Source organism: Manacus candei, unplaced genomic scaffold (genome assembly GCF_025592945.1).
Source record: "Manacus candei isolate 608988 ecotype Guabito, Panama unplaced genomic scaffold, ASM2559294v1 h1tg000081l, whole genome shotgun sequence".
NCBI classification, from domain to species: Eukaryota; Metazoa; Chordata; class Aves; order Passeriformes; family Pipridae; genus Manacus; species Manacus candei.
This window is the reverse complement of record NW_026138129.1, coordinates 7,044,825-7,061,346: the sequence shown is the minus strand read 5'-3', so window position 1 is coordinate 7,061,346 and position 16,522 is coordinate 7,044,825. Positions and strand designations below refer to the sequence as shown.

General features: G+C 39.7%; 1 protein-coding gene across 5 annotated transcripts in view; it reads right to left on the bottom strand.

The window, feature by feature from the left end:
* The window catches only part of SASH1 (SAM and SH3 domain containing 1), a 540,193-nt gene that overhangs the window by 82,149 nt on the left and 441,522 nt on the right, over positions 1–16,522 (bottom strand). The window lies entirely within an intron of this gene.

Here is a 16,522-nt window from a genome sequence, read left to right as displayed (position 1 = left end):
TACAGCTCGGTTCTATGGAAAAGAAGGTTGGATAGCAGTTGTGTTACAGCCTGAGTTGACTGCTTGATTTTCTTTACTGTACCAAGCAATAAATAAGGCCTTCTGGGTTCAAGATCAAGTAATTTGTTATTAAATTTATGGAAGGTACCACTACAGAAATCAATAAACAGTAACTAAAGAAGGCATTCCGAATAAAACAACTTCATAATACTGGTCACTCTTCTTGAGAGGATGGCAAAATTTTCTACATAGTAAGTAAATACCAAATCAATCCATGGAATATAATTTCTATTGAATAAACTATTTAATATTTTGCACATGACCTCTGTGTTGAGACAGGTTAAGTTCTCTCCCATTTTTTTGCAAGGTCACATGTAAATACAGGGGGTTCTCTGAACCCTCCACTGTCACTCTTACTTACAGACTGACCCTGTTCTGCAAATATCTACAGTGGCATGTGCTTTTCAGGAGTTGAACAAAAAATATCTACATCAATTAAGACATAATGGGATTGCTCAATTAAAAAGACACCCTAGAACCTTGCCTAATTTATGCCAAATTTAGCGCAGTCTATATAAATATGTATGTATTGGCTCACATATACATATTAGATCAATAAATATATGCTTGATCTCTCCTGAAAGAGCAAAAAGGTGCAAAGACGAGACCGTTGTCTGCTTCTATTACCAAGCAGCACAGGGCTGGAAGGTGCTGTCATTACTCATTACAGAGACAAAGCTTGTTTTCATACAAGGCTCCACTTCAGAGGAACAAACATGTCAATTCACCTCCACTGCTAGGGAAATAACTGATGAAAAAGCAGGTTATTCTGGCCTAATGTTTGGAAATCAGATGCTATGCAACATGGAGATCTGAAAGGTACTGCATTTAAGCAGAATTACCCAAACAAACGGATCCAGGGTGGGGAACATCTGGAGAGCTAACAGGTTGATAGAAAAGGACGTAGGGATTACTGTGAATCATAAACTAAGCATGAGCCTTAGTGCCATGCTGTTGTGTAAAGAACCACCACTGTATTACAAATACTATGAACACTAAAATAGTTTGCCTAGGGAGACAGTGGAATTAACATGCTGGGACAGTTTTAAAGACAGGTCTGATCAACACCTGTCAAGCATGATAAGAACAGCTGAATCTGTCTTGGGGCAAAGGATGCACCAGGTGATTTCTCAAAATTACAAAATGAAGCCAAGGTAAATTCCATGAAATACAGTAGTATTTAAAAATAAAATAGGTTTGGTAACCCACCTTCAACCACAACAAAAAACCCCAGATATTGCTATAATTGTGTTTCACTTCTGGTTTATACATTTCACACACAACTACAAAAAGAATTTCCACTCCTCCTTTTGCAATAACTGGCAACTTTATCCCAGAGCAGGTGTTGCAACCCTTATCTGGTGTGGTTAAAATGCAGACTGCTTATGTCTAATGGCAATGTCTAATCCAAATCCGCAAGTAGAGAAGTTAAATACACAGTTTAACTTTTCCTTTATTTTGTATTTCAAGGGACATTTTACACGTGCATCACCCTCAACTCATGAGTCTTTAAGGGAATGTTTTTGCACAGATTTCTTATCTTTTATATTGTTCCACTGCTATTCTGCAGAAGTAGCAAAGCTGGTTTCACAAAATCACTCCTCTCCACAAAGTAACAACACCCAACTCAGGGAGGCAAGTATAAGAAAGAATAAGGAATATGGAAGGGTGGAAAAAAGGTAGGGTGTAGGAGGCAGTCAAGGAAGAGAGAAAATGAAGCATGTGGGACAAAATGAATAGAGAAAGAGTCCTGCAAGGACTCTTCTACTCTGAGTACTGAAGAGAGAAAAAGTAATGAAGCTTTGAAAAGATGCATGGCTGGAGTGAAATGAGGAAGGCAGGACGGTATAGGGTGAGTTGCTAAGGGACAGGATGGAAGAGGAACATGGTAATGACTAGTAAGAAGAACAGCCTAGAAAATAAACATAGTGTCATGGGAGGAAAACTATTACAGAAAAAAAAGGTGGAGGCTCCTCCTCTAAATCTACTGTAACAAGGCAGCACAGAGGCACTATATGAACTATCACTGAGGGCTAGACATGATTATTAGAGAACAATGCAGCTTCCCCAGGCATTTTATCCTTCATCTGCTCTGGGAAAGAGGGTGACAAATCCAGCATTGGTAATCAAAACCTTTCATCTGGCACTTAGCTGTTCTGTAACAGAGGTGGAAATAAAAGTCTTATGTTCTAACAGAGATATAAACCCCATTAGAACAGTATAGATGCCTTACATGTGATAATAATCCATAACATTCTCCATTTTGAACATATCTTGCCACTCAACATAACTGCAGCTGAGTTGATTTGAAGCTGCTGAAGAGGGGATACCAAGATTGATATGCTTATGTTTCAAGAAACTTTTTTTCTCTCCTTTGGTGAGATTTGGTGTTAGGTGTTAAGTGAAAAAAACTGGAGTGTCATCTCTCTCCCATTAAAGAGATGAGACAAAACATAGTTTGCTTGTATAGTTCCATTTTGGTTGGGTTTGGGCTACGAATAATGATGGATTCTATGTGCTATGGGGTCAGCATTTCTGAGTTATAAATGTTACATTTGTTAAAGCACTGCCATTGCAGAAGATGTGTTCATTTAGAAAAGGAATTAGATTAACACTGCCATCAAGTTTTTAGGATTTACTAATTGACAAAATATCTCTCCCTGCAAGTAAATGAAGTTGACAACTTTCAGGGTGTTGCTCAGGTAAGAGAGATCAACTACAGGGAATTGCATTAGCAGTAGAAACCAGAATGGCCTTGTCTAATGTAAAAGATTAAATTCGGATAATTTTTTTTTTTAAGAAGGAAATTTTTAGGCCTTAGGTCATGGCAAACTGTTGTGATCTCTTACAGAAAATATTCCTGTTTTCAAGTCTGACAGAGGGTGAAAAAGGACTGTGTTCATAAAATGATAAAGGAAAATGGGTGTAAAAAAAATACAAGCAAACACATCCCAGAAATCACACACACACAAAAAAAATAAATTCAAGAATTCTAGCTTTTTAAGAGAGGCCATAACTTTATAAGTAGAGATTTAAAAAGCGCTGTAATAGTCTCTAATGAAAGCTTTCATACTTGAAGAGCCGGTACTGTGCAACTAGAAATATCCTTGCAAAGGAATCACGTCAAAATATCTCAATGATAATGATAAAACATGCTTCAGTGCTACGAAGACCCCAAGATTCAATAGAGAAGAATTAAAGAAGCCATTTATGTCAAAGGCTGAAAGGAAACACAACAGGTAATCTGCTATAAGCCCAATGGTGATGTCTTGCCCTAACTATTCCTTTTTTACTGTCAACAAAAGCTACTATTGAATATTGCTTGTTTTAGAAATTTAAATAGTTTCAATCAGAAGAATTTCAATGCATCACTACTAAGAAGAGAAGATCAATTGTGTCTGCACTATTTAGAGAAAACAATAATATTTCCTGTTCCATGTAGCATGGACATAGAAGCTAACACAAAGAGTGTTTCCCACCATACTTTGCTATGTTTCCCATGAAAGTGACTTTTGGCAAAATGCCCATCTCCTTCAACTTCATTACAGACCTTAGATGTTTGAAATCACTCACTCAGATAAAACATCTTCCTGCTTTCTTCTGCGTTTGCTTCCTGATCTATGGTCAGGAAGGTATTTCTATTTTTGTAATTTTTAAGAGTAAAAGAAATGCATTAAGGATGCAAATTCAAGGGATACTCATGTCCTTCCACTGTTCCAAATGAAGCTATATTACAAGAAATACCTTCTGTATTCTTAGGTTTTCACTAACTTCTGCAGTTTATTTTTTTAAGTTAATAGTTCTAATTCCTACTGTCATTTTGTGAAGCTGGACACTAAGATATGGCTAACTTCAATTTTATTCTTTTGCCCAGAGGTGTTTTCAGGCATACAAAACACTCTATGAAGAAAATGTTCAACCTGTCCATGACTTTCTTTTTCTATTCTTTCATTTCTCTTTTCCCATTAGTTTCATCCTGGAGCTTGCAAATTTTCAGAGCAACCTTTTGTAGTGGCAATCAGAGCCTTTACTGTGGCTTACCATTTCTCCTGTAGTACCTATAACAAAAAGGTCAAAACTGCTATTCAAAATCTTCTCCTTTGAGAAGAGATTTTGAATCTCCTTGTGCCTCATCAAATCGAGCCTGGCCAGTGACCATAACAGATTCACAGAAAAAGAGTATGTCAATGAGTGATGGTGTTTCTGGCAAGCTGGGGCAACCATTCTAGCTCTAAATCTTTACAGAATTGAAATATCTTTTGTGCCTTAAAGTGACCAATTGTGCTACATTAATGGTTTTAGTCATTACTTATTATCACAAAATATGTTACACTGTCACAGTATCCTGGCCAATGCAGACAGTTCAGGGCTCGCATAAGCACAAATAGCTTGCTGCCTTGGGGCATTTTTCCCACTTTGCAGCCATCAGAGTGTATCACCTGCTTCTCTTCAGCTTGGTTTTCTACTGACCCTACTCACTGAACTTTCCACCATTTCACTCCTCACCCTGGCAAGCAAGCAATGACTAAATTTCCTTCTTTCCTCTTCTTTCACCTGGCAAACGCGGTGAGAGGTCCCAGCTCCCGGGGCACCTGGTCCAGACAGTCTTGGATTCCTTACCCCATCCTCCCTGCCCCAAAGTTTAGGCTCCTTCCTTCAGCACACCTCACCTCCTGCGACTTAATAGTCTAAATATCCCAACAAATCCCACAAGAGTGAAAAGTTGAGCAGGAAGCTCCAAAAAGCAAGTCCAACTACCAAAATTTACACTCACCTTTCTTTCCTCCTAACCTCCTTTACTCCTTTCAGACTAAAAATTCAGGGAAAAAAATTCATGGTTACTTAGTTTCTATAAAAACTGCTTACCTTAGCCAAACTGTACACTGAAAAGAATGTATTTAATTTGTTTTTCTACATGTTTTTAACAACATGTGTTCCACGTCTAATTGCGCCTTGTCATTCAGTCATGGAAAGCTTTATGAGATACTTCATATTTCCATGTTACCAAATAAAAGTGTAAAGTTGATGCAATTCATGCCAGTTTTTTCCATTTCCACTGTTTAAAGAAATTCTGAAGAACATTACCATTTCTTAACAAATTAGGATGATTGCTACTAGACATCTGTATGTTTCAAGAGCAAAAGTGTAAGTTTATGGGTACCACCTGCAATTCAATAGCCAGAACAAAACTAACCCACTAAGGCTAAACACAACTCATTCAAAGGAGGAAAAACAAATAAAGCTTCCAAGTCCCCCAAAATGCTCATCCAGCCTAGTATTAAGCTAAGTTCTAGTCTTGCTGTTAACTTGGGAGACTACTCATAAACAAAGAGATCAAGGGAGATAATTCATCTGCTATTGTCTATCCTACAAACAAAATGTTATCCAAACTAGTTATGGAATCAAAAATAGTAATCAAGAAAAATAAACTTAAATTTTGCTAGAGGGTCAGCAGCTTAGTTCTCTTTTAGAGTATCATTCCACTGTGAAGTAACCCAAACAGGAAAAAAAATTATAAATAAATATAATTATATTTTTATTTATTTTATACATAAATGTATAATATAAAAATTTAAAAAAAGGAATCAGAAAGACATTGGGCTGAGATTCATATTCCTACTGCACTCCTGTTGAATCATGTTTAAAATATTTAAATTTTTGAACCTGCAAGTGAAGAAGAAAAGATTCACCAACTTTGTGAAGATATCTACCTGTAAGATAAGCTGCTGGTATTCCCATTGCTGCACCAGAAACTGTTTATATATGTTAACAGGGTTGATCAACAGATAAGGTTAAGACAGAATATTAAATCGCAAAGCATTTTGCTTCAAGATAGGAGATAAGAGTTCAAATTTCCTCAGGCAGACGGAAGAACCAAACTTGGGTTTTCTACACCACTGAATCAAACCACCACCTCCTACTACCTCGCACACCATGCTCTTCATTTCTCATGCTTTCCCACAGGTGTTCAAAATTAAATATTTAGTTTGGGGTTTAACAAAAGAGCAATTTTTTCAGCCTTCACGAACTGATATTATGCCAATGAAACTTATGCATTGTTGAAGAAATCAGTCTCCACCACAGTGCCTCTGCATTTATATTATCCCTGCTATACATCACAAAATCATTAAAAGTAGAGGCAGGATAGCAGGAAGAAGAGATGGTTGGCAACCAGTTACTGACCAGTAGTGCTACACTCTTCACCAGACATCCATAATCCAGAAGCAAACAGGACAGTTTTTTGCAAGATGCTAGATCAGGAACTCTGTAATAGCCTGGCAGAGTTTTAAGATACATCTGAATTTTGGTTTTCAGAAGTGTGGTCTAGTGGACTGGACTTGAAGCTCAAACTGCAAGTCACCCAGAGTGTCCATCACTGTGTACTGCTTCACTGGCTCCTGCGGCCAGTATTTGTTTGCAGTGACACCGGGGTATACCACGACTAATGCCATTGTCTGTTATTAAGTTGTTCTGAACTTACTATAAATTTCATGCTACTCTTTTGCAAATTTAGCTACAGAGGAGGAATTAGGGAATTACACAGGTGAATCTTCATCAGCAGCTGAACCTCAGGGAGGTGAGGCCTAAATAGGGATAATGGTACTAAAATTACCAAATCAAAGGACACAATAAAGGCTAATTAATGTTTTTAAAGGGCTTTGAGGGTGGAAAGTGCTACACAAAGGAGAAATAAAACTATTTTGTTAGCTTCTGTGTAGGCTAGCAACCAAAGGCTCAATTACGCAGCGTTCAATACTTAACCACATGAACAAAATACAGCTACTGTGATGACTGAGTTCCTTCTTACTTCTCATTTCTGTGACTTGCAGCACCTGTCATATGCTCCAAAACTTGAAAATCTCTCTCTTCTGTCAAAATGGACTTCAACTATGGCTTAATCTCCTCTGGGCTACCAGAACTGGTCTGTGGATGTATCAAGACAGAAAGCTGACAGGAGCATGAAACGTGCCCCTGCAAAGTGAACAGGCAATGGACTTCTTTCCAACACCGTTTATCAGCCTAATTAGTCTTAAAGGAAGCTTCCAAATTCTGATTTTTCTTTTGCTAGCTTTTTTTAATCTTCCTGATTTATCTGGATGGCTTGTCAACAAAGCCTTCTGTAATGAAAAGCGTGTCTATTTTTCCACATCTATAACCACTCATTTAATAAGACATTACTCCGGTCTTCTTTACATTCTTAAATGAGCCTCAGCACACAACCATACTGCCACTAGTTTCACATGAAGTGTAAACCACATGGTTGTATCTGTGGTCTTATCAGGAACTTCAATGGCAACAGACAAAATACACCAACAAACAAAAAATTACCTGTGTGTGTTTCGTAATGAACTTATGAATTCCAAATTTTGCTAATAATTTCAAGTCTTTCTTCTTTAATTAGTTTCTAATCCATGACTGATTTTATTCATCATGCCCACAAGCAACACAAGAAATTCATCCCTCTGATAAGAAACTGAAATTGAATTATTTTGAAAATATTACCCATCCACTTCATATGTATGTTTTCACAGGGTTATTGCCTTTCCCAAATCTATTTGCTTGAACAACCAAAGAAGCCTTAGAGTCAGGGAAAATCTGGATGTAATAATCCCAAACTACTTTGTTCCCTTATACAAGCCACAGCTGCAGTCTAAAACATTGGGGAAAACCTACCAATATAAATCAAGAGGGATATAACATACAGGAGTCAGGAAGAGGGGTTTCCAGCTGACGGCCATTCCTTTTCATTATTTTGTGGAAAACAGATTGATCAATCACCAAAGAAATCACATCTCTTCAAACTGCTTGAGTTCTCCTTCAAACACAAAATTCACAGAACATCTTATTTGAAATGGAGCATTTCTCTGTGTGCTTTAGCCACTGCTGAAACAGGAAACCTACACAACACTGAGAGAAGATAAAGCATGGACAGATCAAAGGAGAGCAGCTGCATAGCACCAGAACCTACATCATGAGGAGCAGGGGCCAGGCCAGCAGAAAAAAAAAAAAAAAGAAGAAACAAGCCCCTTTGAAATCACAGATGGAGGCCGGTCTTCCTCTGGGCATCTTTGTTGGAAGAGCGTCCTGCTTCAGAGAAAGAGACATTCCAAAGCACATACAGATGTGCCCAAATACTCTCGATGTGTTTTTCATTCTCATCACACCATGTTCTTGATTTATTATTGATTAAGACCTGTTTGTTTTCCCTGATGACCTGCAAGGCTCTTAAGTTTCTTACGAGTAATGTTTTTCAACTAACTTCAAGACTTCTGCTTGAGCAATATCCTTACTATTCCTTGAGGACACATGGAGGTGTTTCTCTACTCAAGAACTTAGAAAAAGAATAAGCTAGTGCTGCAATAAGTTGATATCTGAAGTTGCTGCCAGCCATCTTCAGCACACACAGATGAACTGGTCAGCAGTGGCTGGGGAACCGTGGAAGGAGAGCACAGAAAGTCTGCCTGGAAAATCAAGCTGACACTTTACAAGGACAAAGAGGAGTAATCTAAATAGAAGACATTACACCTTCTGGGTTCATTCTTCTGTTGGTTTAGCTGCTATCACATTACAAAAGTCTGACACTTCCAACACAGCCAATACACATTGCTGTCCTTCCCAGAGTAATGCCACTCAGACGGATATTTTTGAAATCTCCTAGTAATATCTGAATGGCAAGCTGGGCTGCATATCACAGAAATAGTTCACCACAGAGTTGGGATGTTTTGAGTTTGATTTTGTTAGTTTTGTTTTTTCTGAGGGTTCTTTTTGTTGCTTTTTTTCCCCCTGCGAGAATACACCTTCTTAGATGACAATTTAATTTGCTTTCTTTTCTAATGATTCTATCCTTTGCACTGAAATTTACCTAATGTCCAGACAGCATAACGCTGTACATTTTCATTTTTTGCTGTCATTTTTAAATTCTGAAGGGAGAAAGGAAAAAAAATATACAAAGGGAGCTAAAGTTAGTCAACCAACTACCCTTCCCCCCCAACATCCTCAGGCTCCAATCAGATGAAATCACAGAATTAATACAAATGTAGTCTGTCAGTCACAGCAGATCTGCACTGTCTCTGGGATAAAAGAAGAACACAGTAAGAATATACTGAACTGATCTCAAGTTCAAAGCAAAATTCCTGCTGAATGTAAAGGGATGAGAAAATTACTACAAATGATGTTAGAAGATTAAGAATACCTAGAAAAACACTTATAAAGCTAAGGAGAATTTCTCCCTTTCACAATTACCAGACTACCAGGAATGAGTTGTCTTTTCTATTTATAACATAAATATGATTTTATTCAAAACATTATTATCAGCTCAAAAAAAAATAATTAACAAGTACCTTTAACAACCTGTTCTTCCTTGGCATTGGCAAAAAGATAAACATTTTCAAAAGACTAGAAGTGTGTTAAACAGAAGATCCTGCTCCAAAAACCAAGGACCCTCCAAAAGTATGAAAGAAAGATAAGGTCACCCAAACCATGGCAGCTGTGCAGTCTGCTGTGCCTCCAGCCTTTAAACCCTGTCTGTAAATGGACAGATTTTGCCTGAGGGATTACTCATAAATGGGCTTCCAACAAAAACAGTGGTAAGACTGCGGAAGATCATTAGCTTACAGAAAGCTGAGAGATTTTTACACAGACTGTTAGTACTAAGTGGACTAAGAACTGTTTAAGAATGGTATTCACTTTGCTGCATATGGAACAAGCCTTGCTTTATTTTCATATTTAATGCTAGCTCTATATATAAATGCCTTTGCAGTCTTGGTGTGTGATACATGAGACACTAAAAATAGCCCATCTGTTCCAGAATTTCCACTGTATCTACCTTTGAAAAGCTCCATTAATGATTAAAATGTCACTATGAATTTAACTTACAAAGACAAAGCCTAAAATACTGACTGAGACTGCACACATAGTAAATCTTCATTAAATATTTTTTATGTAAATTTACCTTATGCATCTCATATTCAGGCAAAATCCCCTTTATTCCAAGCTATACTAGAGAAAAAAAATAATGATGCTTGAAAGTCCATGTCTTCTACTACTACTTTTTCTTTTGTCTGTCTGCCTCATAAGACTTGAAGACTCCAAAATGAAGGGAAATCTTATCTGTGTGTTCTCCAGCTCTTTTTTTTTTTTTTTTGTGCTGTAGATACCCTTCTAATCCAACTCAGATGTTGTTTATACTTTCAAGGGCCTCTTGCAGCCAGCAAGACAAAACAAAACAGTGGGATCCTGTTCCAGAAATATATAGAGGTGTCCTCTCAGGACAACAGTAACAGCAGCCACTACTGCATTTGCAAAGGAGAGGTAATCATTTCATAGCAAGGAATAAGCAGTCTATTTTAGGATCCTGAAATTTTACTGTAAGCAAGATGTAAAAAACAGTGGACATGGCTAAAGCCACCTGCAGAGCAGGCACAGGACTCCACCAAGTTCTTCAGGATCCCAGCTTTCAATTCTAGCTTTGGTGGCTAACTCCCTTGGAGATTTTTAAATACACATCAATCACTGACTGCAACCATTCAGGGTATTTTGGTCTCCTTCAGCAAGGGTTGTCTAGTTTCTCAAGCAGTTTGATGTTATTGCCAACTAGTAGTACTGTCTCAGACAAATACACCTCTAAATAGGATATAGGTTTATTACTCTATCACTCAAATTACTAATTACTCTACTTTTGCTACTTTTCCTCCACTCTGTCTTGCCGGACATACCATTTACATGTCATGACATTATCTAGATGGTCAACTCCATTTGTAATCAAACAAGTGGTTGCTGAGCATCTTTTAAAAACATGCACAGACAAGACTTAGGAGGACTACATACATGTTGGAAAGCAAGGCAAGAAACTCATGATGGTTTTATGTTAACTTCTATTTTCTGACTTTGCCTGTGTATGCGTGCAGGTACTATAAAAACACATGGGATTAAGCAAGGTAATTTGTCAAAAACATGCATTGTACTTTACCATTGTGTACACAGAGAGATTCTGAATACTTCCCTTTTTACATATTGAAATGAATCCCATGGATGTGGCAAAAAAAATTATACTTGTAGCATTAATTTTAAATTTATGCAATTTAAAAGCCAAAAGATGGGTGTAACTTCTCAGTGCCACAACCATAACTGTCAGAGTCCATCAGTAAACCTCAGTCTGTTCTTTGACTTCAAGATCAACTACAATACAGACCTTGGCAGCAGCAGTTAGGCTGGCTACTGTCGGTGATGGATGAGACAACAGAATGCAGTTTGCTCTTTCACAGCTAAATCAATGCTGTCCTTCCCTGGTGACGGGCAAGGTAAACCTGGTTTCATCATTGAGACAGGCAGATATGACCCCAAAGACACAAAGGAAGCAGGCCATAGAATGGTTTGGGTTGGAACAGATCTTAAAGATCATCTAGTTCCCACCTCACTGCCAAGCCCCATTCAACTTAGCTTTGCACACTTCCAGGGATGGGGCATGCACAACTTCTCTGGACAACCTGTTCCAGTGCCTAACCACCCTCACAGTACGGAGTTGCTTACCAACATCTAATCTAAAGCTGCCCTCTGTCACTTTGAAGCCATTACCCCTTGTCCTATTACTATATGCCCTTGTGAAAAGTCCCTCTCCAGCTCTCCTGTAGCCCCCTCTAGGTACCGGAAGGCCACAATAAGGTGTTCCCAGCGCCTTCTCTTCTCCAAGCTGAACAAACCCATTTCTCTTAGCCTGTCTTCATAGGAGAGGAACTCCAGGCTTCTGCTCATTTTCATGGCCTTCCTCTGGACTCACTCCAATGGATTCATATCTTTCCTGCGCTGGAGAACCCAGAGCTGGATGCAGTACTTCAGGTGGGGTCTCACTAGAATGGAGTAGCAAGGGAGAATCACCTCACTCAATCTGCTGGCCATGTTTTTTTTGATGCTTCCCAGGATGTGGCTGGCTTTCTGGGCTGTGAGCACACATTGCTGGTCATGTCAAGTTGTTCATCCACCAAGACCTTCAAGTGCTTCTCCTCAGGGCTGCTGTCAATCCATTCTCCCCCCAGCCTGTACTTGTGCTCAGGATTGCTCTGACCCAGGTGTAGGACCCTGCACTTGGCCTTGTTAAATTTCATGAGGTTCACACAGATCCCCCTCTCAAGCCTGTCAAGGTCCCTCTAGATGCCATCCCTCCTCTCCAGCATGTTGACCATGCAGCTTGGTGTTGTCAGCAAACTTGCTGAGGATGCACTCGAACCCACTGTCTATGTCATCAAAGATTTTAAATAGCACCAGTCCAGATACCAACCCCTGAGGACCCCACTCATCACTGGTCTGCGATTGGATATTGAGGTGTTGAGTGCAACCATCCAGTCAATTCCCTATATACCAGCAGTTCATCTGTCTAATCCACACCTCTTAAATTTAAAGACAAGGATTTGTATGAACAGTTGCAAAGTACCATCCTCAGAGTCACTTCTCTGACCATAACTGCATTTTAGCAGATGTCCACCTCAATATTACCAGTGACAGATCCATCATGGCCCTGAAAATCCACTATATCTATTCCACCTTCAGTTTTACCCAGGCCAAAAACCCACATGGTGTACAGGAATAGGCAAAATGCTAGGAAATGTGGGCAACTCCCATGCTGTTCACAACCATTAATGTCCAAACCCAAGCACATTCTTCATTACAAAAACACAGGCAAAATTCCAAACACAAAAAGCAGTTATCTTTTTTAGGGACAACTAACAATCCTTGACAGCACTACCATTTGGAAAAATACTCTGTGTTCAGCTCCACCTACACCCATTGTTTTGTTACAAGATATGCTGCTCTCCCAAACAATTTTACCAAGTAATTTTTTAAAAAATTCAACTTCAGAGCAGGGTATCTGCACTGATATTACCATGGTCTAATAGGAAAGGTTGGAGAACTGATTAGAAAGTACAATATACAATCAAGATATCAACACTTGCTCTCAAACAGCTTAAAACTATTTCAAAGTGTACAGAAGCAGCAATAAACAGTTCATATTTCTATCCTTCCAGTGAACGTACTACAAAGGGCAATCTGGGCGAACCAGTGCTAAATACATGTTCCTGGCAAAGCTCTGCCAGCTCAGACATGTCTTTGTTATTACACTGCTCCTTCTGACGCAGCCTCTCTGTGCAGAGTTTAGAGGACGCTTCCACCCCTGGGGTGACCTGCTCTTTCTCTTTGTTCAGAGCATTCAGTAAAAGCAGCAATCTAACTTTTGCCTTTTATGCTTCTGCCATGTATTATTACGCACTCCTACTGCATTTTCATACTGATTCAGTAACCCTGACCCCAGTAAACCCCTGAAAATTTGCACTAACACTCAATGCATATCAGCTCTGCTCTCTTCACTTTGCTAAAGAGAGTAAGAAGACCATTGAGGAGGGGAGGAAGAGCTGATACACTGCCCACCTCCAGCTCTAGCACAATCCCACTGCTGCTCCTCACCCTTTGTAGAAGAGCAATGTATGGCCGAGCAAAGTCAGGCTAGACCAACAGCCCAATAATACTGGTGCAAAATAATTTTGGGGCTGCACATATTTGCTATCTGGTGCATATTTTTTTGCTATCATAGCACATCTGGGATATGCTGTGAAGCTGGCATTTCCCCTAGCATTCACTATCCCAAAACCTCTGCCAATACACTATCTTTTGTCAAGAAGAAAGATAAAAACATATTAACAAACATATTAACAAATGTAAAGAAAGGAAAAACATCACAGCAAGAGTCGCTCTTCTGTTCTGTCTTTTCACGTTAGTACTTCTGCAGTCACTTCAGCAGCTCTGCTGTTAGACCAGCTCCTGTTTCTACAGCAGATTATAAACAGGCATACTACTCTATCACAGTGCAAATGCATTCTAGTCTGCGTGGCCATTTTCCCCTCCTTGTGCAACTAAGTCAAGCCTGCCTACTTATTTATGAGAGCAAGTTTCAGCTGCAGTCAGTGCTGTTTGGATGCTATTGTTGTGCAAGTGAGCTAACATCTATAGTCTCACGTTATCAGCAGAATGTCTATCTTATGTCCAGAAACTGCATTATAGGAGTGACAGATGCAGCAAAAATTGAGCAATAATTTAATTTTCAATTGCAATATCTTCTCTCTGACCCGACAGTTCAAGAAGTCATCACTGGACAACTAGAGTGAGGAAACTCAATATCAGAGACCCAGAAAAGGAATCCCCAGGATGTCTTTTCACACGGCCATTTTCTCTGACTACAGCTTCTCTTGAGTAGAATGAATCACTTGCTGGTCTGTCTTGGGTTAGCTCACATCTATTTAAACCAGCGTGAAGATCCACACCTTTGATGTGAGTTAATTAAACTCACATGACTTTCTCCAGCCTGGCTTCTGCAGCTTCAGAAGTGAAGGGAGCCAAATTAGGCCCATCTGTCTAAATGGAAGGGAGTCCTCTCCTGCCATAAGGCACACTTCATTACTCAGCACAGGAGCTGCCTTCCAAGAGCACCAGGAAAGGGGTGCTACCCAGAACATCAGGCCTGCTAAGCATGGGGGTTTTCATAAGAACCATAGTTCTGTGCCATGAGCTTCTCTGCACAGAAGCCTCAAGGGTCTGTCTACAAAAGGATTTCCTGCAATAACCTTTTTTAACCCTTGGAACTTTTTGGCACCAACAGATCTGAAAAATACATTTTGGTTTTTTTTTTTCATTTAAAACTAAAGAAGGAACTAAGTGCAGTGGAGCAGAGGAGATGACTCTCTCTGCCTTGATCCCACAGCTATTCCTTGTGTAACTGATTTTTGTAGTCTGTACAAGCTCTAGAGCTTCTCAGTTGTTATACTGGAATCCCAAGAAGAAAGCAAGTAGCCTTACGTAATTCACACCGTCAGGTACAGCTGCTAGAAAAAGGAATCAAACCACTCCCTGGTGCAACTCAGTTCTGTCATCTGGGGAAGCAAAGGCAGAAGATACAATCACACAACCTCAGTTCTCAAATTTGTTTTAAAGGATTTGACCTGGTAAAGGAACTGCAGAATTGTTATCAGATCCCATTCTGTCTCTGCCACAGTGCTGCCGTGCCTCAGTAGAGATACAAACTAAACTTTGGTTATGAGTTTCTGTCTGTGTTATACAAGTCACCATCACAGCAAAACCATAAGTAAAAAAAACCCAACCAACCAAAAAAAAACAACACTTCAGTGACCTGTTCTTTGTGAGACAAGATTTGAAGGAAGTATTTAAGTTTGTATGTAAAGACATACTATTCTGTTGGGAAACAAACTTAACAGTGAAAACCTGACAAAACAGACCAGAAAACTTTTCTCCTCTGCCACAGATGATCTTTAGGAATGGTACAAAAACTAACAAAGAAATTCACAATGAAAAAAGCACAGCAATCAGCAATACATACCTAAGTACATACCATAAATAGTGACAAACATTTACTGATGTTACAGTAAAGTAAGGAAATTGTCCAAAAAGCGAAAACTTGTGATATATTTGTGATATGTCCTAAGAGGTTCCTTCTTAAACCTAACAAAAATGAGGTATGAGATGACCTACATATGGATTAGTTTCAGCTGAAGTGAGAGTCCCCAGAGACTGAATGGGTGAAAAACCGACTAGTTGGGTCAGGAGAATAGTGCTGTACTTGGAGGCCAGTTACAAGCATAGTAGTGCAGGGACCTATTCTGTTAGATACCCAAGGAGAAAACAGAGGGTACACCCATCAAGGTAACGGATGATGAAGCCTCCCTCAGGTGCAGTCACAGAGTCACAGAATGGGTTAGGTTGGAAGGGACCACTGGGGGTCATCTCGTCCAACCTCCCAGCTCAAGCAGGGTCATCCTAGAACAAGTTACTTAGGATTGTATCCAAGATGGCTTTTGAGTATCTCCAGAGAAGGAGACACCACAACCTCTCGGGGCAGCCTGCTCCGGTGCTCAGTAACTCCCACAGTAAAAAAGTTCTTCCTCGCATCAATATGGTTACCATTCAGAAGGGCTTGGCAGGAACCTCACAAAATTCAACTTGGACAAATGCCAAGTCCTGCTCCTGAGGAGGAGCAAGCCCCTGCACCGGCACAGGCTTGCAACCGACTGGCTCAGTCAGCCCGCTCTGCAGAAAAGACCGTGGGACAGTAGGCTTAACACAAGCCAGCAGTATGTCCAGGCAGCAATAACAGCCAGCAGCACTCCATACTGTGTCAATAGTAGCACAGCCAGGAGATCATAGGAAGCAATTCTTCCCTGGCACATGGCAGGCCATTCTCATATCATCAACTCTGACACTGCAGTCCTGCATGCTAGGTGGGAATTAATAAACTTGAACAAGTCCAGGAAATGGTTACAAAGGTGCTATCAAGGACTTGAGCCCTTGCACTCCAAGAAGAGCTGGAAGATTCAGCTGTCAGAAAAGACAGTTTGAAGACTTACTGTCAGCCTGCTAGTACCTATGGGGAGGTTATCAAAAAGGTGCATGACACAAGAACAGG